Source organism: Apostichopus japonicus, chromosome 16 (assembly GCF_037975245.1).
Source record: "Apostichopus japonicus isolate 1M-3 chromosome 16, ASM3797524v1, whole genome shotgun sequence".
Taxonomy (NCBI): domain Eukaryota; kingdom Metazoa; phylum Echinodermata; class Holothuroidea; order Aspidochirotida; family Stichopodidae; genus Apostichopus; species Apostichopus japonicus.
Window position 1 is genome coordinate 38,370,408 of NC_092576.1, and position 20,477 is coordinate 38,390,884.

A 20,477-nucleotide genomic window follows, 5' to 3' on the forward strand; every position below is an offset into this window, starting at 1 on the left:
AATCAATTGAACTTAAGTTCAAGCACAATCAAGCCATGTATGTAGTCACTTGTACTCCTAACATTGTACTCTTATACAGTTTCAGATTGTGTGGACAATGCTAACTGTGCACTCTATTTTGCACTTTTAGAAAGTAATCCAGTTCTTACATTCAGCTATTGCCAGGACCTGCAGATCATGATATAGGTTAAGCACAATTAATCTGAGGTTTTTGTCTCAATAATACCCACTGCAACTGTTGCTAAAGTGCCCTCATGTTTGGATTGTGTAGAATATAGAACCTGTACATTTTCCTAAATATGATAGATTTTCTAGTGCAGTCAGATATGGCAACTCCACATTTTTTCCTGGACCTCTTCATTGTACACAGGTTTGGATATTGTGGACAATATAACCTATTCATTCTATATTGCAGATGAATATCAATTATTAAATATTATAATATAATAAAGCATGTGATTTTATTTTCCATTAACCAGCTGTGTCAAGGCAATGTAGTTAATGACTTTATATATGCTTTTTCAACAGGCAATGGAAAGGGCTCTTGAAGTTTTCCAACCATTCCTTTTCCTAAAGATGGACGTTAATATCACTGGTAGGTTAACAGAGGGCAATGACTCGAAGTTAATTGTGTAATAAACAGATTAGAAGATTAAAGACTGCTTCAGTTATGATTTTCATTGTGTAAGTTACCTGATCTGAATCAGCCTTAACCTTCAACATTAATATCTCATTTTCCAGTCTCTGGGGCCAATAGTCTTGTAAGTGAATCAATTGAACTTAGGTTCAAGCACAATCAAGCCATGTATGTAGTCACTTGTACTCTTGTACAGTTTCAGATTGTGTGGACAATGCTTAATGTGTATTTTACCTTGTAACTGGCCTAAACAAAATAGGCATGAACATAAAAATATAAATACTGTGACTCCTCTTTCAGTCTTTGCAGACAATATTTGTCCAAATGAATCAATTGAACTTAGGTTCAAGCACAATCAAGCCATGTATGCAGTCACTTGTACTCCTAACATTGTACTCTTGTATAGTTTCAGATTGTGTGGACAATGCTTAATGTGTATTTTACCTTGTAACTGGCCTAAACAAAATAGGCATGAACATAAAAATATAAATACTGTGACTCCTCTTTCAGTCTTTGCAGACAATATTTGTCCAAATGAATCAATTGAACTTAGGTTCAAGCACAATCAAGCCATGTATGCAGTCACTTGTACTCCTAACATTGTACTCTTGTATAGTTTCAGATTGTGTGGACAATGCTTAATGTGTATTTTACCTTGTAACTGGCCTAAACAAAATAGGCATGAACATAAAAATATAAATACTGTGACTCCTCTTTCAGTCTTTGCAGACAATATTTGTCCAAATGAATCAATTGAACTTAGGTTCAAGCACAATCAAGCCATGTATGTAGTCACTTGTACTCCTAACATTGTACTCTTGTACAGTTTCAGATTGTGTGGACAATGCTTAATGTGTATTTTACCTTGTAACTGGTCTAATCAAAATAGGCATGATCGAAAAAAATTAAATACTGTGACTACTCTTTCAGTCTTTGCAGACAATATTTGTCCAAATGAATCAATTGAACTTAAGTTCAAGCACAATCAATCCATGTTAGTATTTACTTGAGCTCCTAATATTGTACTCTTATACAGTTTCAGATTGTGTGGACAATGCTTACAATAGTCTTGTAAGTGAATCAACTGAACTTAGGTTCAAGCACAATCAAGCCATGTATGTAGTCACTTGTACTCCTAACATTGTACTCTTGTACAGTTTCAGATTGTGTGGATAATGCTTAATGTGTATTTTACCTTGTAACTGACCTAAACAAAATAGGCATGAACATAAAAATATAAATACTGTGACTCCTCTTTCAGTCTTTGCAGACAATATTTGTCCAAATGAATCAATTGAACTTAAGTTCAAGCACAATCAAGCCATATATGTAGTCACTTGTACTCCTAACATTGTACTCTTATACAGTTTCAGATTGTGTGGACAATGCTAACTGTGCACTCTATTTTGCACTTTAAGAAAGTAATCCAGTTCTTACATTCAGCTATTACCAGGAACTACAGAACATGATATAGGTTAAAGCACAATTAATCTTAGGTTTTTGTCTCAAAAATACCCACTGCAACTGTTGCTAAAGTACACACATGTTTGGATTGTGCAGAATATAGAACCTGTACATTTTCCTAAATATGATCGATTTTCTAGTGCAGTCAGATATGGCGTAGTAACTCCACATTTCTTAATGTACCTTCTTCATTGTGCACAGGTTTGGATATTGTGGACAATATAACCTATTCATTCTGTATTGCAGATTAATATCAATCAATTATTAAATATTATAATATAATAAAGAAGGTGATTCTATATTTTGGGGACTGAGGGTTTGAACTTAAGTCACACAAAGGGACGCCCATGGTGGGGTACTCAAAAGTGACTGGTAGTACATGACTGAGGTAGCGGTCAAAAGATGTCTATGTGTGTGTCAGTGTTAGTTTAATCTAGGCTATAATCCAGTGTTCAATATCCATATCTTAACAAGTGTATCAATGGTCCATAAGCTCATACTAGGCAAATTGATATATGTCTAACTCATTTTAGAAGAGATGGCTTTTGGAAGACCAGGATAGGTACAAGAGCTGTAGAAGAATATAAAAATGCATTGCTAGCATTATTTTGAGGTTGCAAGTTCAAAAAGAGAAAGGCTGGTGTAAAGGTACTGAAAAGCACCCACGACTTTACCTCATACCAATATGGGCTAACCAGAATGAAAACATTTCATGTTGATTTGATTAACACGGAACACTCCGAGTATATAATGATCATGAAGCAAGATCAATAATTGCCATGTGAAGTTATTGGTCATACAAACTTGTAACCTAAACAATGCAAGCCCCACATCATGAATTCACAACTTTTCATTGTTACACACATCACTGTGTGTAGGCTACCTACCAATCACAAACTCACATTTGATGAAACTGTGATTTATGATTGTCTAGGTATTACAATTTTGACTATTTTCACATTTGACCCTGTGATCTCATTAATATTCATTATATGAGCACAAAAATCAATATTGGTTATCAACTAATTATGTCTAAGCTCAAATATGTGTTTAATATTGAAAACTAGTCTTTGAATTAAAAATTTCCAAATTTGACTTCATATTTTAGACAAAAACCAAGCACACCTTACATTATTCTTGGTATACGGGAACTGATTTCATGTTGTGGTCCTGGTGTGTGATAATTTGAAGTGGCAACTCAAGTTAATGCCTATGTCTGAGCTTGAATATGTGTTTTGTATTGAAAGCAAGTCTTTGAATTAAAATTTTGCAACTTGGAAATCATATTTCAGACAAAAAACTAGCACACCTAAAATTATTCTTAGTGAACAGTACAGTGTGTTGGGTACTATTTTATGTTATAGTCCTGGTATATGATAGTTTGAAGTGACAACTCAAGTTAATGTCTATGTCTGAGCTTGCATATATGTGTTTTGTATTGAAAGCAAGTCTTTGAATTAAAATTTTCCAACCTTTACTTTATATTTCACACAAAAAACTAGCAGACCTGACATTATTCTTAGTATATACAGTACAGGTACATACAGTTCATACAGAACATATACAGTACAATATAGTGTGTTGGGTACTGATTTCATGTTGTACAGTACAGTACATACGATGACATCCCTATGTTCCGACGTCTCTATGTTCCGACGTCTCTTTGTTCCGACGTCTCTTTGTTCCGACGTCTCTTTGTTCCGACGTCTCTTTGTTCCGACAATTTGTTTGGACTTTATAATTTTTTTTGACCAAAATTTTTACGGACCCAATTTTTTGGGGGAGACTCAATCTTTTTGGATGCTCCAAAAAAGAAAGGGCCCAAAGTTTGTTATGACCCAAAAAGTGCTTGTGACCGAAAATTGCTTGTGACCAGAAATTTAATTGTTTGTACTCAAATTTTTTGGGACCAAAGTTAGTTTGGTCAAAAAAAAATTTGGTCCGAAAAAAGTTGGTTCAAAAAAAATATGGTCATAAAAAAATTTGGTCTAAAATAATTTTGGACCAATGAAAATTGAGCCCGAAAAATTGTCGGAACATAGAGAAGTCGGAACATAGAGATGTCGGAACAGAGACGTCAGAACATAGAGATGTAACCGTACATACAGTATACAGTACACTACATACAGTACAGTATGTGTGTTGGGTACCGATTTCATGTTGTATTCCTGGGTATGTGATAATTTCAAGTGACAACTCAAGTTAATGTCTATGTCTGAGCTTGAATATACATGTGTTTTGTATTGAAAGCAAGTCTTTGAATTCAAATTTCCCAATTTTTACTTCATATTTTACACAAAAAAATAGCAGACCTTACATAAGGCCTATTCTTAGTATATACAGTACAGTACATACAGTACAGTATATACAGTATATAGTATAGTGTGTTGGGTACTGATTTCATTTTGAAGTCATGGTATGTGTTAATTTGAAGTGACAACTCAAGTTAATGTCTATGTCTGGGCTTAAATATACATGTGTTTTGTATTGAAAGCAAGTCTTTGAATTAAAATTTTCACTTCATATTTCACAGAAAAAAACTAGCAGACCTTACATAAGGCCTATTCTTAGTATATACAGTACAGTACATACAGTACAGTATATACAGTATATAGTATAGTGTGTTGGGTACTGATTTCATTTTGAAGTCATGGTATGTGTTAATTTGAAGTGACAACTCAAGTTAATGTCTATGTCTGGGCTTAAATATACATGTCTTTTGTATTGAAAGCAAGTCTTTGAATTAAAATTTTCACTTCATATTTCACAGAAAAAAACTAGCAGACCTTACATAAGGCCTATTCTTAGTATATACAGTACAGTACAGTACATACAGTACAGTATATACAGTATATAGTATAGTGTGTTGGGTACTGATTTCATTTTGAAGTCATGGTATGTGATAATTTCAAGTGACAACTCAAGTTAATGTCTATGTCTGAGCTTGCATATATGTGTTTTGTATTGAAAGCAAGTCTTTGAATTAAAATTTTCCAACCTTTACTTTATATTTCACACACAAAACTAGCAGACGACATTATTCTTAGTATATACAGTACAGGTACATACAGTTCATACAGAACATATACAGTACAATATAGTGTGTTGGGTACTGATTTCATGTTGTACAGTACAGTACAGTACATACGGTGACATCCCTATGTTCCGACGTCTCTATGTTCCGACGTCTCTTTGTTCCGACGTCTCTTTGTTCCGACGTCTCTTTGTTCCGACGTCTCTTTGTTCCGACAATTTGTTTGGACTTTATAATTTTTTTTGACCAAAATTTTTACGGACCCAATTTTTTGGGGGAGACTCAATCTTTTTGGATGCTCCAAAAAAGAAAGGGCCCAAAGTTTGTTATGACCCAAAAAGTGCTTGTGACCGAAAATTGCTTGTGACCCGAAATTTAATTGTTTGTACTCAAATTTTTTGGGACCAAAATTAGTTTGGTCAAAAAAAATTTTGGTCCGAAAAAAGTTGGTTCAAAAAAAATATGGTCATAAAAAATTTTGGTCTAAAATAATTTTGGACCAATGAAAATTGAGCCCGAAAAATTGTCGGAACATAGAGAAGTCGGAACATAGAGATGTCGGAACAGAGACGTCAGAACATAGAGATGTAACCGTACATACAGTATACAGTACACTACATACAGTACAGTATGTGTGTTGGGTACCGATTTCATGTTGTAGTCCTGGGTATGTGATAATTTCAAGTGACAACTCAAGTTAATGTCTATGTCTGAGGTTGAATATACATGTGTTTTGTATTGAAAGCAAGTCTTTGAATTCAAATTTCCCAATTTTTACTTCATATTTTACACAAAAAAATAGCAGACCTTACATAAGGCCTATTCTTAGTATATACAGTACAGTACATACAGTACAGTATATACAGTATATAGTATAGTGTGTTGGGTACTGATTTCATTTTGAAGTCATGGTATGTGTTAATTTGAAGTGACAACTCAAGTTAATGTCTATGTCTGGGCTTAAATATACATGTGTTTTGTATTGAAAGCAAGTCTTTGAATTAAAATTTTCACTTCATATTTCACAGAAAAAAACTAGCAGACCTTACATAAGGCCTATTCTTAGTATATACAGTACAGTACATACAGTACAGTATATACAGTATATAGTATAGTGTGTTGGGTACTGATTTCATTTTGAAGTCATGGTATGTGTTAATTTGAAGTGACAACTCAAGTTAATGTCTATGTCTGGGCTTAAATATACATGTCTTTTGTATTGAAAGCAAGTCTTTGAATTAAAATTTTCACTTCATATTTCACAGAAAAAAACTAGCAGACCTTACATAAGGCCTATTCTTAGTATATACAGTACAGTACAGTACATACAGTACAGTATATACAGTATATAGTATAGTGTGTTGGGTACTGATTTCATTTTGAAGTCATGGTATGTGATAATTTCAAGTGACAACTCAAGTTAATGTCTATGTCTGAGCTTGCATATATGTGTTTTGTATTGAAAGCAAGTCTTTGAATTAAAATTTTCCAACCTTTACTTTATATTTCACACACAAAACTAGCAGACGACATTATTCTTAGTATATACAGTACAGGTACATACAGTTCATACAGAACATATACAGTACAATATAGTGTGTTGGGTACTGATTTCATGTTGTACAGTACAGTACAGTACATACGGTGACATCCCTATGTTCCGACGTCTCTATGTTCCGACGTCTCTTTGTTCCGACGTCTCTTTGTTCCGACGTCTCTTTGTTCCGACGTCTCTTTGTTCCGACAATTTGTTTGGACTTTATAATTTTTTTTGACCAAAATTTTTACGGACCCAATTTTTTGGGGGAGACTCAATCTTTTTGGATGCTCCAAAAAAGAAAGGGCCCAAAGTTTGTTATGACCCAAAAAGTGCTTGTGACCGAAAATTGCTTGTGACCCGAAATTTAATTGTTTGTACTCAAATTTTTTGGGACCAAAATTAGTTTGGTCAAAAAAAATTTTGGTCCGAAAAAAGTTGGTTCAAAAAAAATATGGTCATAAAAAATTTTGGTCTAAAATAATTTTGGACCAATGAAAATTGAGCCCGAAAAATTGTCGGAACATAGAGAAGTCGGAACATAGAGATGTCGGAACAGAGACGTCAGAACATAGAGATGTAACCGTACATACAGTATACAGTACACTACATACAGTACAGTATGTGTGTTGGGTACCGATTTCATGTTGTAGTCCTGGGTATGTGATAATTTCAAGTGACAACTCAAGTTAATGTCTATGTCTGAGGTTGAATATACATGTGTTTTGTATTGAAAGCAAGTCTTTGAATTCAAATTTCCCAATTTTTACTTCATATTTTACACAAAAAAATAGCAGACCTTACATAAGGCCTATTCTTAGTATATACAGTACAGTACATACAGTACAGTATATACAGTATATAGTATAGTGTGTTGGGTACTGATTTCATTTTGAAGTCATGGTATGTGTTAATTTGAAGTGACAACTCAAGTTAATGTCTATGTCTGGGCTTAAATATACATGTGTTTTGTATTGAAAGCAAGTCTTTGAATTCAAATTTTCCAATATTCACTTCATATTTCACAGAAAAAACCAGCAGACCTTACATTAGGCCTATTCTTAGTATATACAGTACAGTACATACAGTACAGTATATACAGTATATAGTATAGTGTGTTGGGTACTGATTTCATTTTGAAGTCATGGTATGTGATAATTTCAAGTGACAACTCAAGTTAATGTCTTTGTCTGAGTTTAAATATATACATGTGTTTTGTATTGAAAGCAAGTCTTTGAATTAAAATTTTCCAATTTTCACTTCATTTTTCACAGAAAAAACCAGCAGACCTTACATTAGGCCTATTCTTAGTATATACAGTACAGTACATACAGTACAGTATATACAGTATATAGTATAGTGTGTTGGGTACTGATTTCATTTTGAAGTCATGGTATGTGATAATTTCAAGTGACAACTCAAGTTAATGTCTTTGTCTGAGTTTAAATATATACATGTGTTTTGTATTGAAAGCAAGTCTTTGAATTAAAATTTTCACTTCATATTTCACAGAAAAAAACTAGCAGACCTTACATTAGGCCTATTCTTAGTATATACAGTACAGTACATACAGTACAGTATATACAGTATATAGTATAGTGTGTTGGGTACTGATTTCATTTTGAAGTCATGGTATGTGTTAATTTGAAGTGACAACTCAAGTTAATGTCTTTGTCTGAGCTTAAATATACATGTGTTTTGTATTGAAAGCAAGTCTTTGAATTCAAATTTTCAAATTTTCACTTCATATTTCACAGAAAAAAACTAGCTGACCTTACATTAGGCCTATTCTTAGTATATACAGTACAGTACATACAGTACAGTATATACAGTATATAGTATAGTGTGTTGGGTACTGATTTCATTTTGAAGTCATGGTATGTGTTCATTTGAAGTGACAACTCAAGTTAATGTTTATGTCTGGGCTTAAATATACATGTGTTTTGTATTGAAAGCAAGTCTTTGAATTAAAATTTTCCAATATTTTATTTCATATTTCACATGAAAAAATAGCACACCTTACATAAGGCCTATTCTTAGTATATACAGTACAGTACATACAGTGAAGTATATACAGTATATAGTATAGTGTGTTGGGTACTGATTTCATTTTGAAGTCATGGTATGTGTTAATTTCAAGTGACAACTCAAGTTAATGTCTATGTCTGGGCTTAAATATACATGTGTTTTGTATTGAAAGCAAGTCTTTGAATTAAAATTTTCACTTCATATTTCACAGAAAAAAACTAGCAGACCTTACATAAGGCCTATTCTTAGTATATACAGTACAGTACATACAGTACAGTATATACAGTATATAGTATAGTGTGTTGGGTACTGATTTCATTTTGAAGTCATGGTATGTGTTAATTTGAAGTGACAACTCAAGTTAATGTCTATGTCTGGGCTTAAATATACATGTCTTTTGTATTGAAAGCAAGTCTTTGAATTAAAATTTTCACTTCATATTTCACAGAAAAAAACTAGCAGACCTTACATAAGGCCTATTCTTAGTATATACAGTACAGTACAGTACATACAGTACAGTATATACAGTATATAGTATAGTGTGTTGGGTACTGATTTCATTTTGAAGTCATGGTATGTGATAATTTCAAGTGACAACTCAAGTTAATGTCTATGTCTGAGCTTGCATATATGTGTTTTGTATTGAAAGCAAGTCTTTGAATTAAAATTTTCCAACCTTTACTTTATATTTCACACACAAAACTAGCAGACGACATTATTCTTAGTATATACAGTACAGGTACATACAGTTCATACAGAACATATACAGTACAATATAGTGTGTTGGGTACTGATTTCATGTTGTACAGTACAGTACAGTACATACGGTGACATCCCTATGTTCCGACGTCTCTATGTTCCGACGTCTCTTTGTTCCGACGTCTCTTTGTTCCGACGTCTCTTTGTTCCGACGTCTCTTTGTTCCGACAATTTGTTTGGACTTTATAATTTTTTTTGACCAAAATTTTTACGGACCCAATTTTTTGGGGGAGACTCAATCTTTTTGGATGCTCCAAAAAAGAAAGGGCCCAAAGTTTGTTATGACCCAAAAAGTGCTTGTGACCGAAAATTGCTTGTGACCCGAAATTTAATTGTTTGTACTCAAATTTTTTGGGACCAAAATTAGTTTGGTCAAAAAAAATTTTGGTCCGAAAAAAGTTGGTTCAAAAAAAATATGGTCATAAAAAATTTTGGTCTAAAATAATTTTGGACCAATGAAAATTGAGCCCGAAAAATTGTCGGAACATAGAGAAGTCGGAACATAGAGATGTCGGAACAGAGACGTCAGAACATAGAGATGTAACCGTACATACAGTATACAGTACACTACATACAGTACAGTATGTGTGTTGGGTACCGATTTCATGTTGTAGTCCTGGGTATGTGATAATTTCAAGTGACAACTCAAGTTAATGTCTATGTCTGAGGTTGAATATACATGTGTTTTGTATTGAAAGCAAGTCTTTGAATTCAAATTTCCCAATTTTTACTTCATATTTTACACAAAAAAATAGCAGACCTTACATAAGGCCTATTCTTAGTATATACAGTACAGTACATACAGTACAGTATATACAGTATATAGTATAGTGTGTTGGGTACTGATTTCATTTTGAAGTCATGGTATGTGTTAATTTGAAGTGACAACTCAAGTTAATGTCTATGTCTGGGCTTAAATATACATGTGTTTTGTATTGAAAGCAAGTCTTTGAATTAAAATTTTCACTTCATATTTCACAGAAAAAAACTAGCAGACCTTACATAAGGCCTATTCTTAGTATATACAGTACAGTACATACAGTACAGTATATACAGTATATAGTATAGTGTGTTGGGTACTGATTTCATTTTGAAGTCATGGTATGTGTTAATTTGAAGTGACAACTCAAGTTAATGTCTATGTCTGGGCTTAAATATACATGTCTTTTGTATTGAAAGCAAGTCTTTGAATTAAAATTTTCACTTCATATTTCACAGAAAAAAACTAGCAGACCTTACATAAGGCCTATTCTTAGTATATACAGTACAGTACAGTACATACAGTACAGTATATACAGTATATAGTATAGTGTGTTGGGTACTGATTTCATTTTGAAGTCATGGTATGTGATAATTTCAAGTGACAACTCAAGTTAATGTCTATGTCTGAGCTTGCATATATGTGTTTTGTATTGAAAGCAAGTCTTTGAATTAAAATTTTCCAACCTTTACTTTATATTTCACACACAAAACTAGCAGACGACATTATTCTTAGTATATACAGTACAGGTACATACAGTTCATACAGAACATATACAGTACAATATAGTGTGTTGGGTACTGATTTCATGTTGTACAGTACAGTACAGTACATACGGTGACATCCCTATGTTCCGACGTCTCTATGTTCCGACGTCTCTTTGTTCCGACGTCTCTTTGTTCCGACGTCTCTTTGTTCCGACGTCTCTTTGTTCCGACAATTTGTTTGGACTTTATAATTTTTTTTGACCAAAATTTTTACGGACCCAATTTTTTGGGGGAGACTCAATCTTTTTGGATGCTCCAAAAAAGAAAGGGCCCAAAGTTTGTTATGACCCAAAAAGTGCTTGTGACCGAAAATTGCTTGTGACCCGAAATTTAATTGTTTGTACTCAAATTTTTTGGGACCAAAATTAGTTTGGTCAAAAAAAATTTTGGTCCGAAAAAAGTTGGTTCAAAAAAAATATGGTCATAAAAAATTTTGGTCTAAAATAATTTTGGACCAATGAAAATTGAGCCCGAAAAATTGTCGGAACATAGAGAAGTCGGAACATAGAGATGTCGGAACAGAGACGTCAGAACATAGAGATGTAACCGTACATACAGTATACAGTACACTACATACAGTACAGTATGTGTGTTGGGTACCGATTTCATGTTGTAGTCCTGGGTATGTGATAATTTCAAGTGACAACTCAAGTTAATGTCTATGTCTGAGGTTGAATATACATGTGTTTTGTATTGAAAGCAAGTCTTTGAATTCAAATTTCCCAATTTTTACTTCATATTTTACACAAAAAAATAGCAGACCTTACATAAGGCCTATTCTTAGTATATACAGTACAGTACATACAGTACAGTATATACAGTATATAGTATAGTGTGTTGGGTACTGATTTCATTTTGAAGTCATGGTATGTGTTAATTTGAAGTGACAACTCAAGTTAATGTCTATGTCTGGGCTTAAATATACATGTGTTTTGTATTGAAAGCAAGTCTTTGAATTCAAATTTTCCAATATTCACTTCATATTTCACAGAAAAAACCAGCAGACCTTACATTAGGCCTATTCTTAGTATATACAGTACAGTACATACAGTACAGTATATACAGTATATAGTATAGTGTGTTGGGTACTGATTTCATTTTGAAGTCATGGTATGTGATAATTTCAAGTGACAACTCAAGTTAATGTCTTTGTCTGAGTTTAAATATATACATGTGTTTTGTATTGAAAGCAAGTCTTTGAATTAAAATTTTCCAATTTTCACTTCATTTTTCACAGAAAAAACCAGCAGACCTTACATTAGGCCTATTCTTAGTATATACAGTACAGTACATACAGTACAGTATATACAGTATATAGTATAGTGTGTTGGGTACTGATTTCATTTTGAAGTCATGGTATGTGATAATTTCAAGTGACAACTCAAGTTAATGTCTTTGTCTGAGTTTAAATATATACATGTGTTTTGTATTGAAAGCAAGTCTTTGAATTAAAATTTTCACTTCATATTTCACAGAAAAAAACTAGCAGACCTTACATTAGGCCTATTCTTAGTATATACAGTACAGTACATACAGTACAGTATATACAGTATATAGTATAGTGTGTTGGGTACTGATTTCATTTTGAAGTCATGGTATGTGTTAATTTGAAGTGACAACTCAAGTTAATGTCTTTGTCTGAGCTTAAATATACATGTGTTTTGTATTGAAAGCAAGTCTTTGAATTCAAATTTTCAAATTTTCACTTCATATTTCACAGAAAAAAACTAGCTGACCTTACATTAGGCCTATTCTTAGTATATACAGTACAGTACATACAGTACAGTATATACAGTATATAGTATAGTGTGTTGGGTACTGATTTCATTTTGAAGTCATGGTATGTGTTCATTTGAAGTGACAACTCAAGTTAATGTTTATGTCTGGGCTTAAATATACATGTGTTTTGTATTGAAAGCAAGTCTTTGAATTAAAATTTTCCAATATTTTATTTCATATTTCACATGAAAAAATAGCACACCTTACATAAGGCCTATTCTTAGTATATACAGTACAGTACATACAGTGAAGTATATACAGTATATAGTATAGTGTGTTGGGTACTGATTTCATTTTGAAGTCATGGTATGTGTTAATTTCAAGTGACAACTCAAGTTAATGTCTATGTCTGGGCTTAAATATACATGTGTTTTGTATTGAAAGCAAGTCTTTGAATTAAAATTTTCACTTCATATTTCACAGAAAAAAACTAGCAGACCTTACATTAGGCCTATTCTTAGTATATACAGTACAGTACATACAGTACAGTATATACAGTATATAGTATAGTGTGTTGGGTACTGATTTCATTTTGAAGTCATGGTATGTGATAATTTCAAGTGACAACTCAAGTTAATGTCTTTGTCTGAGTTTAAATATATACATGTGTTTTGTATTGAAAGCAAGTCTTTGAATTAAAATTTTCCAATTTTCACTTCATTTTTCACAGAAAAAACCAGCAGACCTTACATTAGGCCTATTCTTAGTATATACAGTACAGTACATACAGTACAGTATATACAGTATATAGTATAGTGTGTTGGGTACTGATTTCATTTTGAAGTCATGGTATGTGATAATTTCAAGTGACAACTCAAGTTAATGTCTTTGTCTGAGTTTAAATATATACATGTGTTTTGTATTGAAAGCAAGTCTTTGAATTAAAATTTTCACTTCATATTTCACAGAAAAAAACTAGCAGACCTTACATTAGGCCTATTCTTAGTATATACAGTACAGTACATACAGTACAGTATATACAGTATATAGTATAGTGTGTTGGGTACTGATTTCATTTTGAAGTCATGGTATGTGTTAATTTGAAGTGACAACTCAAGTTAATGTCTTTGTCTGAGCTTAAATATACATGTGTTTTGTATTGAAAGCAAGTCTTTGAATTCAAATTTTCCAATATTTTATTTCATATTTCACATGAAAAAATAGCACACCTTACATAAGGCCTATTCTTAGTATATACAGTACAGTACATACAGTGAAGTATATACAGTATATAGTATAGTGTGTTGGGTACTGATTTCATTTTGAAGTCATGGTATGTGTTAATTTCAAGTGACAACTCAAGTTAATGTCTTTGTCTGAGCTTAAATATACATGTGTTTTGTATTGAAAGCAAGTCTTTGAATTCAAATTTTCCAATATTTTATTTCATATTTCACATGAAAAAATAGCACACCTTACATAAGGCCTATTCTTAGTATATACAGTACAGTACATACAGTGAAGTATATACAGTATATAGTATAGTGTGTTGGGTACTGATTTCATTTTGAAGTCATGGTATGTGATAATTTCAAGTGACAACTCAAGTTAATGTCTTTGTCTGAGTTTAAATATATACATGTGTTTTGTATTGAAAGCAAGTCTTTGAATTAAAATTTTCACTTCATATTTCACAGAAAAAAACTAGCAGACCTTACATTAGGCCTATTCTTAGTATATACAGTACAGTACATACAGTACAGTATATACAGTATATAGTATAGTGTGTTGGGTACTGATTTCATTTTGAAGTCATGGTATGTGTTAATTTGAAGTGACAACTCAAGTTAATGTCTTTGTCTGAGCTTAAATATACATGTGTTTTGTATTGAAAGCAAGTCTTTGAATTAAAATTTTCCAATATTTTATTTCATATTTCACATGAAAAAATAGCACACCTTACATAAGGCCTATTCTTAGTATATACAGTACAGTACATACAGTGAAGTATATACAGTATATAGTATAGTGTGTTGGGTACTGATTTCATTTTGAAGTCATGGTATGTGTTAATTTCAAGTGACAACTCAAGTTAATGTCTATGTCTGGGCTTAAATATACATGTGTTTTGTATTGAAAGCAAGTCTTTGAATTAAAATTTTCACTTCATATTTCACAGAAAAAAACTAGCAGACCTTACATAATTTCAAATTTTCACTTCATATTTCACAGAAAAAAACTAGCTGACCTTACATTAGGCCTATTCTTAGTATATACAGTACAGTACATACAGTACAGTATATACAGTATATAGTATAGTGTGTTGGGTACTGATTTCATTTTGAAGTCATGGTATGTGTTAATTTCAAGTGACAACTCAAGTTAATGTCTTTGTCTGAGCTTAAATATACATGTGTTTTGTATTGAAAGCAAGTCTTTGAATTCAAATTTTCAAATTTTCACTTCATATTTCACAGAAAAAAACTAGCTGACCTTACATTAGGCCTATTCTTAGTATATACAGTACAGTACATACAGTACAGTATATACAGTATATAGTATAGTGTGTTGGGTACTGATTTCATTTTGGAAGTCATGGTATGTGTTAATTTGAAGTGACAACTCAAGTTAATGTTTATGTCTGGGCTTAAATGTGTTTTGTATTGAAAGCAAGTCTTTGAATTAAAATTTTCCAATATTTTATTTCATATTTCACACGAAAAAATAGCACACCTTACATAAGGCCTATTCTTAGTATATACAGTACAGTACAGTACATGGTGACATCCCTATGTTCCGACGTCTCTATGTTCCGACGTCTCTATGTTCCGACGTCTCTATGTTCCGACAAATTGTTTGGACTCTAATTTTTCTTGACCAAATTTTATTCTGACCCCATTTGTGACCCAATTTGTCTTCGGACCTCATTCTTTTGTGACCCAAAATTAGGTCCCAAAAAATAAGGTCCGATAAAAAAATGGGTCCCCAAAAATCGGGTCCAAAAAATTTAGGTCCAAAAAAATTGGGTCCATAAAAAATTGGGGTGAACAAAAATTGGGCCCGAAAAAAAATTGGGTCCGTAAAAATGTTGGTCCAAAAAAATTTTGTCCAAAAAGAATGGGGTCCGAAAATAATTGGGTCACAAAAAAATGGGTCCGAAAAAATTTTGGTCAAAAAAAATTAGAGTCCAAACAATTTGTCGGAACATAGAGACGTCGGAACATAGAGACGTCGGAACATAGAGACGTCGGAATATAGAGACGTCGGAACATAGAGACGTCGGAACATAGAGACGTCGGAATATAGAGACGTCGGAACATAGAGATGTAACCCAGTACATACAGTACAGTATATACAGTATATAGTATAGTGTGTTGGGTACTGATTTCATTTTGAAGTCATGGTATGTGATAATTTCAAGTGACAACTCAAGTTAATGTCTTTGTCTGAGCTTAAATATACATGTGTTTTGTATTGAAAGCAAGTCTTTGAATTCAAATTTTCAAATTTTCACTTCATATTTCACAGAAAAAAACTAGCTGACCTTACATTAGGCCTATTCTTAGTATATACAGTACAGTACATATTGTACAGTATATACAGTATATAGTATAGTGTGTTGGGTACTGATTTCATTTTGAAGTCATGGTATGTGTTAATTTCAAGTGACAACTCAAGTTAATGTCTTTGTCTGAGCTTAAATATACATGTGTTTTGTATTGAAAGCAAGTCTTTGAATTAAAATTTTCAAATTTTCACTTCATATTTCACAGAAAAAACTAGCAGACCTTACATTAGGCCTATTCTTAGTATATACAGTACAGTACATACAGTACAGTATATACAGTATATAGTATAGTGTGTTGGGTACTGATTTCATTTTGAAGTCATGGTATGTGTTAATTTCAAGTGACAACTCAAGTTAATGTCTATGTCTGGGCTTAAATATACATGTGTTTTGTATTGAAAGCAAGTCTTTGAATTCAAATTTTCCAATTTTCACTTCATATTTCACAGAAAAAACTAGCAGACCTTACATTAGGCCTATTCTTAGTATATACAGTACAGTACATACAGTACAGTATATACAGTATATAGTATAGTGTGTTGGGTACTGATTTCATTTTGAAGTCATGGTATGTGTTAATTTGAAGTGACAACTCAAGTTAATGTCTATGTCTTGGCTTAAATATACGGGTACACGTTGTCAGTCCGACACGTTTTCAGTCCGAAAATATAATACACGTTTTCAGTCCGAAAAAACGAGTTTTCAGTCCGACAAATTTTCAGTCCGAAAATAAAATACACGTTCTCAGTCCGAAAAAAACGAGTTTTCAGTCTGACACGTTTTCAGTCCGAAAATAAAATTCACGTTTTCAGTCCGAAAATAAAATTCACGTTTTCAGTCCGAAAATGAAATACACGTTTTCAGTCCGAAAATGAGAAACACGTTTTCATTTAGGGAATGAAAGCAGTTTTAATGCCATACTATCACCAATAAACGAACTGATAGTAAAAAAATTGATTGAATCTTTTGTATTAAGTCTCACATCACCGGCCTCAACAAAGACTTGGGACCCCTTAACAACTATCAGTTCTACAAACATATATAATCCGTTCTTCGCTCCTTAATCAGCTTCCTGTATAGTCATGGTTTGTTTGGTTCTAATTCCATCAATGCAATTTACACTTTAAACCTAGCGTCATACTTTCATTGTGTTTCATTTTGTACTTTTCATTCAACTACCAATATTGCTGACGAAGGTCCCAGGGGGACCGAAAATTCCAATATATTTTTTAAAACTTAACTCCTTATTTGTCAATTATGAGTAAATACGAAAGATTCAATCGATATCTTTACTATCAGTTCGGGATTTCACATTTTATTTGTGATATTATGGCATTAAAACTGCTTTCACTCCCCAACTGAAAACATTTTCGGACTGAAAACGTGTATTTTATTTTCGGACTGAAAACGTGTATTTCATTTTCGGACTGAAAACGTGTATTTCTTTTTCGGACTGAAAACGTGTATTTTATTTTCGGATTGAAAACTTGTCGGACTGAAAACTTGTCGGACTGAGGGGTGTACCCCAAATATACATGTGTTTTGTATTGAAAGCAAGTCTTTGAATTCAAATTTTCCAACTTTTTATTTCATATTTCACACGAAAAAATAGCACACCCTACATAAGGCCTATTCTTAGTATATACAGTACAGTACATACAGTACAGTATATACAGTATATAGTATAGTGTGTTGGGTACTGATTTCATTTTGAAGTCATGGTATGTGTTAATTTGAAGTGACAACTCAAGTTAATGTCTTTGTCTGAGCTTAAATATACATGTGTTTTGTATTGAAAGCAAGTCTTTGAATTCAAATTTTCAAATTTTCACTTCATATTTCACAGAAAAAAACTAGCTGACCTTACATTAGGCCTATTCTTAGTATATACAGTACAGTACATACAGTACAGTATATACAGTATATAGTATAGTGTGTTGGGTACTGATTTCATTTTGAAGTCATGGTATGTGTTCATTTGAAGTGACAACTCAAGTTAATGTTTATGTCTGGGCTTAAATATACATGTGTTTTGTATTGAAAGCAAGTCTTTGAATTAAAATTTTCCAATATTTTATTTCATATTTCACATGAAAAAATAGCACACCTTACATAAGGCCTATTCTTAGTATATACAGTACAGTACATACAGTGAAGTATATACAGTATATAGTATAGTGTGTTGGGTACTGATTTCATTTTGAAGTCATGGTATGTGTTAATTTCAAGTGACAACTCAAGTTAATGTCTATGTCTGGGCTTAAATATACATGTGTTTTGTATTGAAAGCAAGTCTTTGAATTAAAATTTTCACTTCATATTTCACAGAAAAAAACTAGCAGACCTTACATAATTTCAAATTTTCACTTCATATTTCACAGAAAAAAACTAGCTGACCTTACATTAGGCCTATTCTTAGTATATACAGTACAGTACATACAGTACAGTATATACAGTATATAGTATAGTGTGTTGGGTACTGATTTCATTTTGAAGTCATGGTATGTGTTAATTTCAAGTGACAACTCAAGTTAATGTCTTTGTCTGAGCTTAAATATACATGTGTTTTGTATTGAAAGCAAGTCTTTGAATTCAAATTTTCAAATTTTCACTTCATATTTCACAGAAAAAAACTAGCTGACCTTACATTAGGCCTATTCTTAGTATATACAGTACAGTACATACAGTACAGTATATACAGTATATAGTATAGTGTGTTGGGTACTGATTTCATTTTGGAAGTCATGGTATGTGTTAATTTGAAGTGACAACTCAAGTTAATGTTTATGTCTGGGCTTAAATGTGTTTTGTATTGAAAGCAAGTCTTTGAATTAAAATTTTCCAATATTTTATTTCATATTTCACACGAAAAAATAGCACACCTTACATAAGGCCTATTCTTAGTATATACAGTACAGTACAGTACATGGTGACATCCCTATGTTCCGACGTCTCTATGTTCCGACGTCTCTATGTTCCGACGTCTCTATGTTCCGACAAATTGTTTGGACTCTAATTTTTCTTGACCAAATTTTATTCTGACCCCATTTGTGACCCAATTTGTCTTCGGACCTCATTCTTTTGTGACCCAAAATTAGGTCCCAAAAAATAAGGTCCGATAAAAAAATGGGTCCCCAAAAATCGGGTCCAAAAAATTTAGGTCCAAAAAAATTGGGTCCATAAAAAATTGGGGTGAACAAAAATTGGGCCCGAAAAAAAATTGGGTCCGTAAAAATGTTGGTCCAAAAAAATTTTGTCCAAAAAGAATGGGGTCCGAAAATAATTGGGTCACAAAAAAATGGGTCCGAAAAAATTTTGGTCAAAAAAAATTAGAGTCCAAACAATTTGTCGGAACATAGAGACGTCGGAACATAGAGACGTCGGAACATAGAGACGTCGGAATATAGAGACGTCGGAACATAGAGACGTCGGAACATAGAGACGTCGGAATATAGAGACGTCGGAACATAGAGATGTAACCCAGTACATACAGTACAGTATATACAGTATATAGTATAGTGTGTTGGGTACTGATTTCATTTTGAAGTCATGGTATGTGATAATTTCAAGTGACAACTCAAGTTAATGTCTTTGTCTGAGCTTAAATATACATGTGTTTTGTATTGAAAGCAAGTCTTTGAATTCAAATTTTCAAATTTTCACTTCATATTTCACAGAAAAAAACTAGCTGACCTTACATTAGGCCTATTCTTAGTATATACAGTACAGTACATATTGTACAGTATATACAGTATATAGTATAGTGTGTTGGGTACTGATTTCATTTTGAAGTCATGGTATGTGTTAATTTCAAGTGACAACTCAAGTTAATGTCTTTGTCTGAGCTTAAATATACATGTGTTTTGTATTGAAAGCAAGTCTTTGAATTAAAATTTTCAAATTTTCACTTCATATTTCACAGAAAAAACTAGCAGACCTTACATTAGGCCTATTCTTAGTATATACAGTACAGTACATACAGTACAGTATATACAGTATATAGTATAGTGTGTTGGGTACTGATTTCATTTTGAAGTCATGGTATGTGTTAATTTCAAGTGACAACTCAAGTTAATGTCTATGTCTGGGCTTAAATATACATGTGTTTTGTATTGAAAGCAAGTCTTTGAATTCAAATTTTCCAATTTTCACTTCATATTTCACAGAAAAAACTAGCAGACCTTACATTAGGCCTATTCTTAGT

At 32.5% G+C, this 20,477-nt stretch overlaps 1 protein-coding gene across 27 annotated transcripts in view; it reads left to right on the forward strand.

Annotated features, from left to right (window-relative positions):
* LOC139982324 (uncharacterized) overlaps nucleotides 1-20,477 on the forward strand; it is a 41,891-nt gene that overhangs the window by 12,845 nt on the left and 8,569 nt on the right. For 26 of the 27 annotated variants that reach the window (XR_011798110.1, XR_011798106.1, XR_011798121.1 and 23 more), the window contains one exon: nucleotides 529-595. The gene's annotated coding sequence lies outside the window, so the exon portion shown is untranslated. Of the gene's footprint in view, nucleotides 1-528; nucleotides 7,605-20,477 lie in introns of those variants that run through there. The other variant, XR_011798122.1, reaches the window with a different exon arrangement.